This window comes from Camellia sinensis, chromosome 4 (assembly GCF_055761805.1).
Source record: "Camellia sinensis isolate YWXY chromosome 4, ASM5576180v1, whole genome shotgun sequence".
NCBI lineage: Eukaryota > Viridiplantae > Streptophyta > Magnoliopsida > Ericales > Theaceae > Camellia > Camellia sinensis.
In genome coordinates this window covers 140,493,155-140,508,440 of record NC_138964.1, presented here as the reverse complement: position 1 = coordinate 140,508,440, position 15,286 = coordinate 140,493,155, and positions in this window count along the sequence as shown.

Sequence of the window (15,286 nt, the reverse complement as noted above, 5' to 3'; positions counted from 1 at the left end):
TTTTATCTGCACTATAGTTTTGATAGCAGCTTTTCATTATGTCTGGAATGATTCGACTTTTGTGATTCCTTTTGGCTTCCCAACTCTTGGCATAAGAGCACGTAGTTTGTATGCTATGCTTTATTTTTATTAGCATGGTTGGGAAAATTTTCCTTTATTTTTAAATGTCATCTATTTTCTCTGCACTTACTCCTTTTCATCAATAATGTATATGAATGAAAATTTGATGTTATTATTTATTTTATATTGAAATATACATTTTTATTATTTATTGTTGTATCTTTACGCTATTTGTATTAATTATTAGTTTGTCTCTAAATGTCAATGTAATTTTATTAAAACTAAGAAAGTTGTATTTTTTTAAATTTCAACAGAGGCTAATGTAAATTAGTGTTTTTAGTGGCGATGCCAAGGTTTTGAAAAGGGAGATTTTTTATAAAGTTCCTGATATTAAGATTTTATAGGATAAAGGACATGCAATATTTTCATAGTAGTTGGGGTTTCTTAACAATTTTTCAAAGAAATTTTGATCCAAAGAAATTTCGATCCAGAGAAATTTGAAATTTCTCTGGTTTGTTCAATTTCTCTAATTTTCTCTGTGTTTTCAAATTTGTCTAGTTTGAATTTTTTCTGATTTGCCAACAAATTTCTTTGTATTTTGATTAATTTTCTTTGATTTGCTCACAATTTTCACTATATTTTAAATAAATTAAAGAAAATTGAGCTACTTAGAAATTAAAAACAGAGCTCCACGCAAGTCACTCAAGCACTTGAACTCTCTACCTAGGAAACTTCTTGTGACAATCCCACTACGTATTATATTTGGCATTTAATTAATTAAGGAGATTTAAATTTTAATTAGTCGTTATTTTGATTTAATTTGGGATTTACGAGGATTATGGAGCCCAATTGATGAGTGATTTTAATAATGATTTATTTTGGAATTAGAAATTGAAGATCCAAATGGCTTAAGGAAGTGAACTTAATTAGTTGAATCAATTTGATTTCAAGTATTGACCCATTTGAGAGCTTAATTAAACATTCAATTCAGCTTCGATTCAGTTTAATAAAATTAAGATTTGATTAATTGGGTTCGAATTGGAGTTAATTAAATTAATTACATTATAAGGTTTGAGAAATTATGATTGTTACGAATTAAATCTATTTATGAGGTGTCCAATTTAAACATGTAATTTATTTATAAGGATTTTGGGTTTGACTTGAAATTGAAGGCCTTAGCGATTTGAGACACTCAAATTGATAGTAGCAATAAGTTCAATTTGATATTTGGAGCCTTTTGGGAGTTTCACTAAAAATCTGATTCAAATTCATAAAGTTAAATATAATTAATTGGGTTATAACGGGAGTCAAATTAGGCTAATTAAATTATGTGATGTGTAATTAGTTGTGATTAATTAAATTAAATACTATTCAAGTGTCAATTATAATTGGTTAGGACTAAGCGATGATTAAGTTAAATTAATGTGTAATTGGTGTACCAAACAAATCCTAATCAATTAAATTGATGTGCAATTAGCAAACTAAGTTAATTCTAATTAATTATATGTGAGAAGAGAGAGAGAGAGAGACTACTCAATTGAATTGTTGTATTGGGTGTATGTATGCACGTGTATATGGGATGAAAGGAAAAGTCCTACAGTTCGAACTCTCGTGGTTCTAAATCTGATAAGCTCTACAGTTCAGACTCCCGTGGTTCTGAATCTGATTCCATAAGTGCAATGTGAAATAGAAAACACAAAAGAGTCTAAATTCGGCAAATCTTTTAGAAAATTGATTTTGAATCACAAATGCCAAAAATGGATTGCTTTGCCAAATACAAAGTCGCCACCTCAATATTTTTGAAAAATTTAGGATACACATGACTCGTGCCAAAGGCCACGTGTCCGTCATCACCAAGATTGTCTCGACTCGGGAACTTAGGCACGAGAGGGGAAAGTCATGAATTGAGCACCCCCGCTCGCCCGTTCAAATATCAGCCTCTACTAATCATGATATGATTCTTTTTATATTATATGCCCTCGTTCTGATTTATTAGGCCAACTTACTATGTGATGTGCACACAAGTATAGACCATTTTGTCAAAATTGGAATATTTGATCTTATGTTTGCTTTGAAAATTGTTTTGTGAATGTGCCACTTGAAAATGTGGGCTCAAATAAACATTACTCAAATTATTTTAATTTAAACAATTAGCCTTCATCTACAGGCATTCAATCAGATATATCAATTAAGCAATTAGCTTCATGGAAAGCATGCTAGACATGGTAACAACCACACTTATGCAATATGCCAAAACAAATAAAAACTCACCTAATACTCCAAGCCAAAAAAGATGACAAAGTTAGAATAATGCATGATCCTAACTATGCGATATGACTAATGCAATGCATACAATATGCAATTTACTAGGCTCAGCTACTAATATGGCATATGAATCGATTTGATAGCATGCGGTCGAAGCACGTATTCAAAGAATGTTAAATTACAATGCAAGTTAGAATAATGCGCCAAGCTCAATGCATGCAAGGCATGAGAGATGCTAAACGAAACATGATGCCCCTAAACTAACCATCATAAGCAGTTAAATAAAAGGGAGAAAAACGTGGGGTTAGGAGACATACACATTATTACAATTGTGCCCTTGCGCAGAAGGGTCCGAATAAACTATCTAGCTAAGCAAATAGCTATTACAAAATAAATTAACTAATTATTACAAACCGAATAAACTAACTATGCTAGCTAGTTATTACAACACCAATGATTAATTATCTAGTCTATGGAACTAACTAATTAATTACAACATGAATACAACATGAAATAAGTAACTAAGCTAACTAATCAGTCCCGGGAAGCGAGGAATGCTCGTGCATGCACGAATTTCCACCTAAAAAACCCACTGTTCTGCTACCAGAATGCTTCTGTTGCAAAGTAGAACATCTTTTCACCTCAGCCTCTATTCTGTTATGTTCCAAAAAGTTGCTGCTCAATTTGACAAAAGTAGCTGGCAGGCCAGAAGTGGTGGCCGCTGCCGGCCACAAATGGTAGCCTGCTGTCCAGAAGTGGTGACCAGCCAGCCACTGAAGGTTGGTTCCTCCTACTGCAACAGAAAGCATACAAAGCACAAATAGGGTATTCTCAAGGTATGTTTGTCCACCCTGCCTCTCCCTATCATCAAACAACTCAAATGAGGGGTAGGCTTGATTCGCAAGCCATCAATCGATGCAATTTCATTGCATGATGGCCTATGAATCAAGGGGTACAATTTCAATAAGGCATAATAAAAGACTTTCAAACCACTTCCCTATCATGGATTGATCAAGGGAAATGATTGACCTTGGAAACTTGAACCATTTCATCACTAGTAAGTATGAAATGCCTCAAGTTTCCATATGTTCAATTAACGTCTGATTGAACACCAAGATGCTTATTATCTTGCATCACTTTTAGCCCCAATTTTATCACTTCATTTTAATTACCATCAATTCCTTAATCAATTAATCCAAAAATGAATATTAAGTCCACTAAAGGAGGGAAGTGTCAAACCAAGTGTTGTTTTAGGCATGAGAGAGACACCATGCCGTTGGTAATGATCCCCCAAAGGAATTAAACCATTAAGCACAATACCTCTATCTCAAACTTAAACAAGCAATTGGTTTGAAACAACTCTCAAAGCAAAGGAAAAGCTAAGAAATAAGGGAGGTTACAGAGATGATTAGAGGTGATCACAAGTATGGAAAGCTTGAAACAAATGCTATCAACTCAAATAGTTGGTGTCTAAAGCCTAAACCACCAAACCTATGAGGACCATTGTGGACTCGTTTTTTTCCACGCCCCGCCTTTCAGAAGTGTTTGAAAAGAAGGCCTCACAGTTCGGACTCTCACGATTCTGAATCTAGTCTCACAAGTGCAATGTGATACTGATAAACACCAAAGAGTCTAAATCTGAAAAATCTTTTTAAAAAATCGATTTTAAATCAAATAATGCCAAAATTGGACTGCTTTGCCAGATATAAAGTCGCCATCTAAATATTTTATTTTGAGAAAATTTAGGAAACCCTGACTCGTGCCCAAGGCTACGTGTCCGTCATCACCAAAGTTGCCTAAGCTCGGGAACTTGGGTACGAGGGGGGAAGGTCATGAAATGAGCACCCCTACTCGCCCGATCAAAAGATTGGCCTTTACTAATCATGATTTGATGTTTTATAAACATTATGTGTTCTTGTTCTGATTATTAGACTAGCTTTACTATGTGACGCACACAAGTAAGTATAGACTAGTTGCAAGACTTGGAACAATTCAACTCATGTTTGTTTGCGAAAAATGGTTTGAATTAGCCACCCTCAAGTGGGCTTAAAAATATAGATTTGCCACCAAACACAGTGGGCTTAAAATATGATTTTGCCATAACAAAGTGGGCCTTAAACCACACATTCGTTGAATTGTTCCAATTCAAGCAACAAGCCTTCATCCACAGGCATTCATGCAGTTTAGCATTTAAGCATATAGCCTCATGGCAAGCATGCTAATCATGGCTATATGGCAATCACACTCATGCAAGTATGCTAAAGCATAAAAGTCACCAAGTACTCCACGCCAAAACAAAAACTAGTTAGAAAAATGCATGATCCTAACTATACAAGATGTCTAATGTAACACATGTAATAATGCAATTAATAGGCTTGGCTGAGCATCTCCAATGCACTAGGCATATAATACTTGTTAGTTAAAATACCTAGTGTGATTCACTTTTTTCAATTCCAATGCACTAGGCATATGATTAGGCATTTTGGCTCAACTCATATTCACTAGCTACATGTAGCTAGCCTTCAACGCTAGGCAAAATGTATTCAATCATTAGGATCATTTCCCTCCATCTTTGTTGTTGACGTGGCATTCTATAAAATTAATAGTATTTAGATAAATAGCTAAAATAAAGAGCATGGTTGGAGTAAAAACAGAAAACAGTTGATAGGCAAAATAAAATATATACTTTATAGTAATATTCAGATAGGTAAAATGCCTACTACCGTTGGAGATGCTCTAACATGGCATATGATCTGTGATAACCCTATTCCGTATTATGCTAATTGATCTTTATTATGAATGTGATTATGTGTTTGATATGATTTTGAATGCCATTTATATGAATATATATGGTTTTGAATTTCTATCTATTTGCCATAGGAAAATATGTTCAACTTACTGTTATAAACTGAAAAATTGAAAGCCTTATCGGCCACAGAAACTTAAATTGATTGTGCTATTGTGATTAGCATAATTTTTAGAGCCTACGGTGAAATTTAATTAAAAATTGATTCGGATAAGATTAAATAGATTAAATTGATGAAATAGTGCTTAATTAATTAGTGTTAATGAAATGTGATTAAGAGAGCCTATAAAAAGGCTCATTCTCACTCAATTCCTCTCTTTTAAACTCATTTGGCTAAAATCACACCTTAGAGAGAGAGAGAGAGAGAGAGAGAGAGAGAGAGAGAAGGGCCAATCTTGAAGATCTTGCTAAGGAGCTCAAGCTTTGAAAGGCTAGGCTCAAGAATTTGCTATAATTTGGAAGAATTGAAGCTCATAGGTGAGTAATTGAGCAAAGATTTATGAGTTAAGTTTGTAATTTTGTGAATTCAAGTGATATGGTAGCTCATGGTAAAGATTGAGTTGAATATGAAGTTAGAATGCACATGCATGCATGAAGTTACTATGAATCACCATGAATTGCCATGAAATTGCATAAGCTAGCATGAATAATGTTGAACATGGAGAATTGGGCACCAATCTTCACATGCATGAATAATTTTCGTGGGTTTCATAATAATAAGTGTCATTTGTAACATTTGAAATAGAAATGAAGTCAAAAATTGACATGCATGCATGATTGATGAAGTTATGAAATTGGTATGAAGCTTGAGTGCCATGCAAGAGAATTGTTGATCTATTTGAGGATTAGATCATGATTTTGAATAATTAGCCTCACGTTGGTTATATTCTTATATTATGTAATGCCTCTCCATGTTTTTGTACCAAAAATGTGAGTTTTGAACCTTTGAACATGGAGTTTGAACTTAAAGAACAATTCTGGAAAATCCAGAATTTGGTATGTCCGCTTCAGTGGGGAAAGTGCCGCTCGAACGTGAAATGCGAGCTCCCAGAATTTTTGCAGACATTGATGTCCGCTTGAGCAGGGACATTCACGCTCGAGCGGGGAGCCATGTAATGTGACATTCAGCTCGAGTGTCTGAATTCTCGCTCGAGCGTAAAAATGAGGCAACCAGTACTTTTGCAGACCATGAGGGTTCGCTCGAGCGGCGAAATCCATGCTCGAACGGGAACCCCTGTTTCAGAAATTTTGTAAAGGTGTTCTGTGTTTCATTTTCCGTTCTCTTTCATTCTAAGCATTCTTAGGCATGCATTGAGCATCATAAATGAGTTAAAAGGATAAGAAAGAAGCCTAAGAGGGATGTATGAATTAAGAACGGATTGAATCGTTTATGACCCATTATGTTCATGAGATATGTAGGGTCAAGCACGAGGGCAAATCCATCGGCAGATCACCGTGAGTAATATCTTAATAAAGATATTTGAAGTATGTTATTTGTCCAATTGTTTACTTCCATCTAAGTCTTATAAGTTTGTTAAATCGAATTGTGGACAAATATTTGTTATGCAATATGGTTGGGCCAAAGGCCGTTTGACATGAATGATTGGGCCGAAGGTCGCTTGACATGAACGATTGGGCCGAAGGTCGTTTGGCATGAATGATCGAGCCGAAGGCTGTTTGACATGAACGATTGGGCCGAAAGCCGTTTGACATGACTGATCGGACCGAAGGCCGTTTGATATACATGAATGAATTGGGCTTGAGGCCGTTTGTTAAGGAGCAAAGTGGGCCAGAGGCCGTTTGATGTTCGGGGTTGGATCGCCTAATGTACCAAAATAATGCACTAAATAGAATTCTACATGGACCCAAGGCCGTCTGATATATGTGAATTTCATTTGCGTACCTTCTTTATTTGATATTATTCACTAGGCTTTTGCTCACACTCATTCATGTGTATGTAGGTGAGCAAAGAGATGTCCAAACCCAACCCCAGTGAAGTCTGTGAGAAAGGTCAAGTTTTGGAGAGTCAGCCTAAACGTCTTACGCATGAGACTTACTTTCGCCTCTTTTGTTCTCTTGTCGTAATCTTGTTCTATTGGCGAAAATGTTGGATTACCTTTGTATATAAGTTTTGGTAAGGCTGACTAAGACTTGAATGATCATGTGGGTGTATAACATTTTAAGTTGATTTCCCTTTTGGTGTGAGTTATTAATGAATGCAGATATGTGTTATTTGATGTGCCATGTAAGCACAACTCTATGGACAAAATTTTTGAATTTGCTTCCGTTTGGCCCCTTAACTCTGATGGAATACGTTTTGTTTGGTTTGAGGCTGCGGGTAATCCCTTGATTACTGGCTGTAGACACCCCATTTTTGACTATCCTCAAGACTTGGATGTGCTTGCAAATACATCCGGTGGCAAGTTTGATTGCTCGTTGAGCGCTCAACTTACGCGACGGAATGCCAAGTTTGCTCTTTCCAAACCCTATTCCATTCTGTCTCATTTTTGGACCATGCCTTGGTCCCTCCATATTGTTGTTTATGATGGCCTGCCGGCCATGGAGAAGGGGCTGCCGACCATGGATTTGGCCCCGCCAGCCATTGATAAGGCCTGCCGGCAATCAATGAGGCACTGTTGGCCACCACTAATGGCCAGCATGACACTTTGTTTCAGCAAATATTATGTTAGATCTTTTGAGCCAGCTGTTTTTCACTAAGCCATCCTCCATATGAATGGAGGGATGTAGGCCATTTCAAGCTTGTCAAGCAAGCTTTGCATGGCATTGTTCTATATAAGGGGAGGCTCCTCCCCCTTTCCAGAGGTTCAACATTTTTCAGAGCTAAAGAGATCCCTCTCTCACTAGAATTCTCCCTCTCTCTCTCTCTCTCTCTCTCTCTCTATATTTGTGCTATATTGCCTCAAAAGTGTTGTTTCTCGATACTTTTTCACACAAACACCTAGTAAAAAACCACCATCATGGAGCTGAGGTTCTTGGGAGTGTTTTTTTGAGTTCTAAAAGCTGGTTTTAGGCTGAAAAAGCTGCTGTTCTTATTGTTCTTCAAGAGTGAGTCCCATTCCCCCTCCTAAGCTTTGTTTTGGTTGCATATTTGGCCACCTTTGCATGCTTTCTTTTACCTAAGTTTCAACTGAAAAAAGTTCTGTATTTAAGTGCTTAAAATGGTTGTTTAAGGCTTTGTTTGAGTTAGGGGTGGTTTACCCCCTTTGGTGGCTTGTTTGGCCTTGCTTTGTGCCATCTTTTAAGGCCTTTGAGACCATCTCTTTTTGGCCTTCTCACCACTGAAACTCAGAGGAATTTTAGTGGTAGAAAAGTGATTTTAAGGTCCTAAATGGGTGGGGGTGGTCCCCCCTACTCTTCTCTTGTTTGTATGTGTTGATGGCCTTCCAAAAGACCATGTGTTTCTACTTCTTAGAGGCTTTGTTTAGGCTCTTTTTTGTGACTTTTCAGACCTTCCATAACTCTGTTTTTGGCCGTCTTTGTCACGACCCGAACCCGCCCCCATGGGTTAAGGACGCAACTGGCCAGTAATCCTAAGATTACCTACGGCCTCAAACCAAAACAGACTCAACACATCAGAGTAAAGGGGCCAAAAGGGAAGCAAAATTTAAAACTTTGTCCATAGAGCCGTGCTTATATGCACATCAAACAGACCATACTCGGATACGTTAATAACCCACATCGAAAGTACAGTTTGACAAAATTCATTACAGACAGGATCATCCAAAACGAGTCAACCTATAACAGACTATGTACAGACATACACTAGGCCCTTGCCAACAAGACAAAACATAAGTACATACAAAAAGGGCAAGGATGGCCTCATGTGTGAGGCACAAGGTTGACTCTCCCAAAACTCGTGTTGTTCCTAGCAGGCTTCACTGGGGCTGGGTTGTGCTTCTCTTGGCTCACCTACAAACACATGAATGAGCGTGAGCGATCGCCCAGTGAATAATATCAAACATGACAATTACATAACAAAATGTAGAACAACATGCTCCAAACGGCCTTGGGCCCAATTCATACTTCTATTTAACAATATATATATATAACTGTACAAAATTCAAATCAAGTAACTGTAGTTTCAACCATTCTGGCCTTTGGCCCATTCAGATTTCCATTCATGTCAAAACGGCCTTCGGCCCATTCATTCATGTCGAAACGGCCTTCGGCCCATTCATTCTTATCAAAACGGCCTTCGGCCCATTCATTCTTATCAAAACGGCCTTTGGCCCATTCATTCATGTCAAAACGGCCTTCGGCCCATTCATTCTTATCAAAACGGCCTTCGGCCCATTCATTCTTATCAAAACGGCCTTCGGCCCATTCATTCATGTCAAAACGGCCTTCGGCCCATTCATTCTTATCAAAACGGCCTTCGGCCCATTCATTCATGTCAAAACGGCCTTCGGCCCATTCATTCTTATCAAAACGACCTTTGGTCTATTCCCAACTAACAATTCATAAAGTTTATAAGGGAATAACAATTGGACATTGATAAGCTTTCAAATATTGATATTACTCACAGTGATTGGCTTGTGGATTCGCCCTGGAGCTTGACCCTACACATTCCATGAACACAAAAGGGGTCATTAACAATTCAATCCGTTCCTTAATTCACATATTCCTCTTTTAGGCTTTATTCTTATCTCATTAGCTCATTTACAATGCTTAACATAAGCCTAAGAATGCTTGCAAGTGAAAGAGAACGGAAAACAGAACACAAAATGCAAAAACAGGATTTCAGAAAATAGGGTCCCCGCTCGAGCGGACCCTTAGGTCTGCAAAAGTACTGGTTGCCTTCAATTCCAGCTCGAGCGTGAACTCGGCCGCTCGAGCGGACTGCCTGTCTACATAGCTCCCCGCTCGAGCGTCAACTTCCCCGCTCGAGCGGGAACCATGTCTGCAGAAAATGCTGGGAGCTCGATTTCTCCGCTCGAGCGTCAGGTTCCCCGCTCGAGCGGACATCAAAATTCTGGGTTTTCCAGATTGTGTTCTTGAGCTCCCTTCAACATTCAAACCGTCATTTCATGCTTTTGGTGGCTCCAATTTCACATATACTTGTACTAACATGGTATAAACACCAAAATACATCTTCATGGAGCCCAATTTCATAAATCAAATACATGCATGGCTCAATTTAATTCAAGCTCAATTCTATCATACACATTCATGCATTCCAAAGCTCCTATCTTTAATTATTCAACATGCATGCTAATCTTGACTTCATTTTCATTCCAAATAATGCAAATGGTGCTCATTCTCATGGAGCTTAACAAAAACATGCTTGCATGTAAGATTTAACACCTTTATTTCCATATTCAACTTAATACATGCATGATTATGCAAAATCATGGTGATCTTACACATACATGTGCACATTAGCTTCAAATTCATCAATTATAGCACAGCTCTTGTTCTTGATCACCAATAAATCTTTAATTCACAAAATCACAAGTTCAATCTCATGAATTTACTCACCTAGGAGCCTTAAACACCCAAGCTCTAGCCAAATCTTGAGCTAAATCCCCAATTTCCCAAGCTTGAGCCAAAAATTACACAATTCTCTCCTTCTCTCTCTCTATAGCCGGCTCTCTCTCTCTTTATTTTGAGTCCCAAATTCAGCCAAATGAAATGAAGAAGAGAGGATGGAGAGTGTAGTGACTTAACAACAAAACCCACTAAGGCCAATATAATATTAATAAGGTAATTGGGCTCTAATTCATCAATTTAATCAACTTAATCTGACCCGAATCAATTTCTAATTAAATTTCACCGTAGGCTCTAAAAATTATGCCGACCACAATGGCGTAATCAATTTCGGGTTCTGTGGCCGATAAGGCGTCCAATTTAATTTCCGAAGTGGTAAAATCAAACAGATATTCCTACGGTGAATAGATAGAAATTCAAAACCACATATTTTCACATAATGGCATACAAAACCATAACAAACACATAATCACATCTTATTAAGGACCAATTAACATATTACGGGACACGGGTATTACAGTCTTCCCCCCTTTAGGAAGTTTGGTCCTCCAAACTTAATTCACCTTTAGTCAGGCACAATTCGGAACACTTTTTATTCAATGGTTCCAACCCTTTTGGTAGTTAGCTGCTTAGTCTCAAAATCGAGCAACACTCTGCTCTCAATCAGTCAAAGACTCAACTTTTCCTCCATACAAGACTTGTATGGTGTCACACCAAACTAGAGCGCAAGCTACTGTCGTAGACAAAGTTTGCCAATGATGGATGGATTCCCCCAACTACCTTGGAAATCTAAAACATACATTTGGAGCATTCCCTCCAGAATCAAAAAGGTTCCTTCTGACTGTACATCAATTTACGGATGGAAAGTAACGCCGAATCATAATTCAGTTTCGTAACAAATTCATAATTCGTCCAGATCATACACAGAAATCATAAGTCATGATTAAGTTTACGTGATACGTCCATTAGCATTAACAGATCAGAATGGAACAGAGTAGAACAGAACATATGCACGTGGGGTCACGAATAACCAGTTCCATAAAGGAACCTCCGGATCCGGGTAACATAACAGAACAGAAGCTGAGCCCCCATTGCCTCTTGAAGGCTTTTCAGAATTCAAACACATTTTAGAATTTCTGTCTAAATAATAGATACTGGGACCCCATGTAAACGAACGATCTTATCGATGTAAACAGTGGCTAGTCTACAAGCATCATACAAAATTTTATAGGGAGAAATGGGCAACTTCAATAACTTTACCTACAATAGCCCAAATGGGCCTTATACCTTGGGTGCTCAAGGTAGCCCCACAACGAAATTCGTAGCCACCTATTCCCATTTCCATTCCAAAATGGAGAGAGGTTGAAGTAGTCCCGCCACTATCTAAAATTCAACTTCGACCTGTTGGCACCAAAAAAATATTTAGACATATTCACCAACTGACCTCTTCAAGGTAGGTCACCAACATATTTATTTCAATGTCAGCTAACTTTATCACAGAAGTTCGGTTTATTCCGTGTCACGAAAGTTCAATTCATTCTTCAATAATTCCACGATTCACAATCCAATTCGGTATTCAGTCTAGTGACGCATCACAGTTATCCAAGGTCAATCAAAAGTCTTCAGAAATTCAAAGTGGATCCAGACACTGATTCCCTAACCAACAAAGGTAGCATCGAGGCAATTACCCATACAACGCATATAGTCCGTACATCCCCATAGTACCAATTGTAAAATACAACAACACTGAGGCAATCGACCTCTAATAGAATACACGTATTCTCAGTTCATTCAACAGTTTACAATTTGCAATTCACAATTCAATAAGGCAATCCATATACGTAAATCCCCATGATGTCAAAGGCGTTATCAAAGGAGTCGATCGCATGCCAAACACAATTCACACATTCTCAAGGTTCCACTCACAGAATATAATGACACTGGGTGGTTATTCACAAGACGTACTGAATTCGCGCATTTCCGGACAATCAGGGTTTTTCAAAGCTCCTTGGATGTTAAAACATTTACATAATACCAAAGGATGACATTCCGAACAAAACGAAGGAATAATCGTCTCGGAATCGAAGCACACCCGTTCGCGACCGTCGGTGGCCGATTCCAGATCGATTAGTCAAACCCACCCGTACGAAACCGTCGGTGGCAAAAGGTATCTCAATCAAAGGTGCTACATAGGCTTAACGTCCCCTAGCACGAAAGGACACTCTAAGAATGTCATCAAAGCAACACAACACCATTCACTATAACCTGATTTTCCCAAAATCTGATAATACTGAAGCAACCACTCTCCCTTACAAAACATGTTCTGATCAGTCAAAGACAAAAGTTCAGTACTGCTCAAAATCAAATCAATCTACCGTCATCGGTTCCCATAGCGTCAAACAACAAAATGGAACAACACTCCTTACGACACCCAATCACGGGGTTTGTACAATTCGGTTCATTTTTAACACATATGTCCTCAATAGTTGGGGATTGATTCTCAACGACGTTCATAGTTAGATCAATCTGTTGATAGCCCCCAAAAGGTCTTTCAAATAAGTCAAGTATCCCAAATGAATTCAAGTTTTGGGCCTATCAGTTTTTTCTGCCAAGAATAATCTGGCTATTTATTTATAGACAATTCTTAACCCCCTTTTTCAGAATCAACTTAGATAGAGGTTCTTATCAATCAACCCAAGCAAAGGTCTTGTCAGATTAGATCAAACAAGGGCTCCATCAAATTATATCAAATGAGGGTTCCATCGGAACAATATCAGGCAAAGGTTCTATCGGATCGAATCAGATAACAATTTTCTCAAACAGGGCACATTCGGTTCTGTAAGGCATACTTCGTTTGCTTAGGTACACGGTTGATAGTTTCTTAACTGCCCTAAGTTCATCAGTTCTCCAAGTCAAATCGGAGTCATTCATCACAACTGTTCATATCAAAGTGTTTCAAATTACGTACAATACGGTATTGTCCACATGAGTTCAGGTATAGTTACATAAGCATGCAAGTGTTCATATCAGGAGGTACGTATCATAATCAGTATAGCAGTTCCCAAATAAGCCTTATATGCAAGAACATGGTGCACAGTAATACATTATACAAAGTTCCTCGGGTACACATAGTATGGGATTGTTATGCAAAAGTTCCAAATTAGTCACATCACCCAGTCAACTTTCTACCAATCAAAATATATGGTCTCACAATTATAGAGTTTATCATTTAGGGCGCTCAACTTGGTCACACGATTTCAGAATCATAATCCCAGTGGTTTAGTCATTGAAGACGGTAGCATAATAAATCACCCTAAGCATAGGTGTAGATAGATACATGTGCATGTGCATAGTCAATCAATACCCCAAAACGTATTTCACAAATCTCCCAAACGGGACATATACCTCCAATGAATACAGTCTCGATCATGTGGGTCTAACCAATCTAGATACACATGCAGCAGATTTGAAATATATGCCGATCCGAATCAAATGATATCCCAAGCGAAGACGTACAAACGTACTAATTCAGAATCAATCAACACATAAGCATTCATTTGTAAACAGTATAGATACCTGGGATAATGGTTACAACATTCTGAGTGCTTTCTAGGATGAGTGTGATTACTCCATCCTGAGTAGCAATTCCTACCACTGGTACGGATTTAGCCAAGGCAGAGGATTCATTCACATTTCATTCAATTCGGGGACAGTTCCTTGCCGTATGGTCCATTTTACCATATCTATAACGAGCCCCAGAAGTCTAAACTCCTCGGTGTTTCTCACACTGGTGGTGGCAAAGGTTCTTGCCGTAGCGGCAACTGACGCTGTTGTCTCAAGATCTCTGCCAATTCTTGTACTACTCTTTCCGGACTATCAAGTCGGGCTGTGGAAGAACCTTCCAACCCGTATGCCCTTAACTTGCCCATACTCCACACAATTCTTATCAAACTTTACCGAATACTGGGATGCCCAATACGAAATTAAACACAAAATCACATGAGTACATTCGCACATAGGCACATTGTTATATTCTCCTTTCATATATCGTACGCAATTGATCACTTACGTAACAGATAATTGCATATTTATCAAATATCGCATGCTGAACATTTACTAAGTAATTATATACTCAAATCATGTTCATATTTCAAATAGACACCCGTAGGCAGAATTGAATGCACATAAACAACTTTTCATGTATGTGCATTATAACAAAACAAACTTGTTGTACACATTAGTGTAACAATTTATATCTCATTTCGAATCATGTGTGGTACTTCTTTTAGCGTGACATATCATGTTGGTCAAGCATATCAACATATCTCTTACATAGGCCACGGTATTATTTCCCCCGGGCGAGGGCCTGTGCCACGGTATTATTTCCCCCGGGCTAGGGCTTTATGACCATAAGCCACAGTATTATATCCCCTGGGCGAGGGCCTCCGCTAAGGATACCACAATTATGTTCAAGGAGAATTTAGGAAATCATTCAATTATATCAAACATAGCTTTATACACAATACAGAGATTCACAAGTATGCATACACCAGAGAGCATACGTATTCCAAAGGTTTACCATGTAAGCAATTTACAAATTATAGCACATGACTGTTCATACCGAAACACTTAAACATATTCTTGATG